This window comes from Octodon degus, unplaced genomic scaffold (assembly GCF_000260255.1).
Source record: "Octodon degus isolate 3935 unplaced genomic scaffold, OctDeg1.0 scaffold00081, whole genome shotgun sequence".
Taxonomy (NCBI): Eukaryota; Metazoa; Chordata; class Mammalia; order Rodentia; family Octodontidae; genus Octodon; species Octodon degus.
Genome location: NW_004524657.1, coordinates 11,496,828 through 11,500,482, shown reverse-complemented (window position 1 = coordinate 11,500,482; position 3,655 = coordinate 11,496,828). Strand labels below are relative to the sequence as shown.

At 35.3% G+C, this 3,655-nt stretch overlaps 1 pseudogene; it reads right to left on the bottom strand.

Moving 5' to 3' along the window:
- Nucleotides 1-269: 269 nt before the first annotated feature.
- Nucleotides 270-3,240, bottom strand: LOC105742903 (annotated as a pseudogene).
- Between the last annotated feature and the right edge of the window lie 415 nt (nt 3,241-3,655).

The window sequence follows — 3,655 nt, the reverse complement described above, 5'->3', positions numbered from 1 at the left end:
AAACAGTGAGTTGATTTTTTTCTTTACAATAAAAAAGCTGAGTAATATTGCACAGGAGTACCAGAAACTGCCTTAGTGGGAACAGAGACTATTTACAATAAATAAAAACCTGGCTGCAGGCTGCATCTGTACAGGTAGAGCATGATGCATGCATACTGTGACCAACCTACAGAGGTAGCTTCGGGCACTCAGGACCAGAGTCTCAACATTTGTCACATGAGAGGAAAGTGAAGGGCAGAGGAGGAAGTGAAGGGAAGAGGGGTTCTGGTTCACTTCTGGTTCTGGAGCTGATTGGAGAGCCAGTCTAATCCTTCATGGAGCAAGTCCCCAATGGAGGCACAGGTGGCCTAAACATACCAGTTCCTATGGCGTTGAGAGTGCAGCCCCTCCTTGTCTGTGATTTCAGCTGATTTCATGGCATTGGGGAGTCCTGCTTGTTGGCAAACATGAGAAGGACGGCGTCCCTGAGCTCTGTCTCAGCCAGCATCCTCATGAGCTCCTCACGGGCCCCATTCACATGCTCTGTGTTGTTGCTGTCCACCACAAAGATCAAGCCTTGGGTGTTCTGAAGGTAGTGTCACCACAGTTGTTGATCCTTGTCTTGACCACCCAAATCCCACACGGTGAAGCTGATGTTCTTGTATTCAACAGTCTCCACATTGAAACCTGTGGTAGGAATGGTGGTCACAATTTCACTAAGCTTCAGTTTATAAGGAATCATCATCTTTCTGGCAGCATCCAAGCCCACCATAAGAATGAGCATTTCTTTTCTGCCAAAAAGGCCCTTGAAGAGATTTGTGAATATACTTCCTATGCTTGTGGATGCCTGGAACCTACGCTGGCCAGCGATCTCAGCAGTACCTGCTCCAGCCAGGCCACTATCAATTTTAAGTGATGGCTATGTTTATAGATTGAGACATATTTTCAAATCTTTTCAATGATTGGGTAACAGAAAGAAAATAACAATGCACTATTTGTTGATGAAAGGTTAAAAGCCCAAGGAAGCTTTCTACATCTCAGAGCATTTCTAAATGAAGAACAAAGTATAGCTAAGTGGAACTCAATCTCAGCCCAATTCTGAAAAAGCTTCTCTATGTGGTTGATTTGATACAATGCTCAAGAAATAGTGAAGGTGTTTTTAAATATGAAATAGGTGAACAAACAAAAACATTTTTTTCAAACAAACAGAAGATATTTTATTTTCTCTTGCCCCAGACTCTTTCACAAACCCAGCCAAATAATCCATGTAGTAATCTTGTTTCTCTAAAGACTAGAGTTCTTGTGCCAAGAAATTGCACAAATAAGTAGAATGTACTAAATTTTAATAGAAATAAGCATAATATAAAATATCTTTGATAAAAATGATAATGAGGTTTGTCATACAAAATTAAGAATAAAAGGTCATCTGAAGAGAATTATATACTTATCAAGCTATGTACAATGTATATTTTTAGAAAGAAAGGAAAGGCAAGAATGCTAATATTCATAAATCTAGAATGTATTTTAAGTAAAGACATTTCACCTTAAAAATGCACATTCAAATTATTTGATTAGAAGACTGCTATTGTAAAGAAATTGAGTGCATTAGCTTGCAGACTTCTTTAAAATATTTTGATCAGAGAGATTCTAACAATAATGCTAACACAACGTTGTCTGTAGACAGAATAAATTTCCCACATTCTTGATGGGTTTTGGTACTGAATGTGCCCTGAAAACATCAAAAGTTAGTCTCCAAATTCCCTCACTTGCACAGTCCTGTCCAGGAATATGTATATTATTATAAATTAATGACTGTGCTTCCTTTACACAATCCTCAAAAATTTGTATAGATTTCGAGGCTCATGAGAGAGATTTGCTCAGAGATATTAGAATTTAGGTTCAGGTAGCAGGTAGAATTGATAAAGAAAAAATGTTTTCATCCTTGTCAAGTACTTAAGCTTTTCCTCATTGGTATTTCTCTGTCTGCATGAGAATAAAACGTTTTGGGCACTTCATTTTCATTGTGCTGTACAAAACATCTTTGTATTATCTCTTTCAGAAAGAAAATGAGTCGTGGCAATTATTTTCAGATCAAATTTAGAAATACTCATTGGGAACTGTTCACACTCAGCTGAAGTACAGCAGCACTGTACTTCCAACATTGAGAGGCTCTAGTACGTACTCAATAATTTATGACTTTAAGAGAATTGTTTAAACCTGGAGAAAAATAATTGCACTTTTAATAAGTGGAATTTGGAGTTCAGAGAAAGAAGTTAAACTTTATTTGTGATACTAAATTTGACTTTATATATGTTAAGTAAATAGAAACTTAAAGTTTTGTGATTGCTTTCGAAAATTCTTGAGCTCATGTTTGTGGGTGCTACTGACAGGAAGAAATTTGAAGAGTAGTGCAAAGGAAGAAATGGAAAAGTGGAAGTAAGTTAAGGACTAAAACAAGAGGAAAACCAAGGGAGAGGGGAGAGAGAAAGTCCTCAGTTGCTGAGACAATTATTCAAGTAAGCAAAATGTAGTCCTAGAGTTTTGGCCTACAAAAAATCTGCTTAGAAATTTGAGAATGAAATTCAACAAGGTCAAAAGATAAATCCAGGTAGTAAATCCATTCAAATTTTAAAAATCAACATTTTGCACCCTGGAGTGTTAAAAAAAAAGTGTTCCATCCTTTTATTGATCTGTTCATAAAACTTAAAAATAAAATGTTTAAAACAAATACAAGGAGACACTATTTATGAATTCCAAAAGACTAATTAATAAATTTTAAAAAAAATTTAAGTTTTATAAATTAAAAAACAATTATTTGGCATTCTCCTATGTGGATATACACTATGGGTATTAATTGTTTCCTACGTTTGTAAAAATTTGTAATACTCTCATTGTAAATTCTTGAGTCCTGTGGAGAAAATGCTACTAATTTCAGAATTACTCCATACAGATGCCATATTTCTTTTCCAGTATTATAGGATGGAGTTCTAATTTTACAATTACATTGCATATTGTAAAATAAGAGCTTAATTGTATAGTGACACATACATTCCATTTAACTTCCTGTTATTTGATTTACATAGTATGCTTTTATGCTAAATTTGAACTAATTATTAGTTTACTAGATGTGTTGCACACTTCTACTCTCATCCACATACTTGCTGTTCCTGTGTGAGGACCTGCTACATGTAAAAACTCACCTTCAGTGGTTTGGTTCTCAGAGGACCTTTCTTGATCTTCAGAGGACAGAAGCTCCTCCATGATTTTCTATGGTCTAAAAGTCCTTTGAGTATAATTAGTGCCCTTATAAAAAACACAGAAGGAGCTCATGTGTCTCGTCCAGCAAGGCACATTGAGAAGAAATGTTTTACCTGAGTTAGAAACCAGCTCATCACCTGACACTAAATGTGGGTTCCCCAACCACTAAACTGAGAAATAAAATTTTACCATCTAATAGCTTCTCAGAGTATTACATGTTGTTACAATACACACATTACCTTCTGATTTGCACTACCTATTATATAATTCTCCTATAGTATTTTTAGGCTTATATTTCATTATGATTCATTAATCAAAAATGCTGAAGAAGAGAAGATACAACTTATTTGTCTAGAAATCTGTTTTAACTTGACACACTTTTATTTCTGTCACTTCTGTCTAAAACTATATAAAGTGA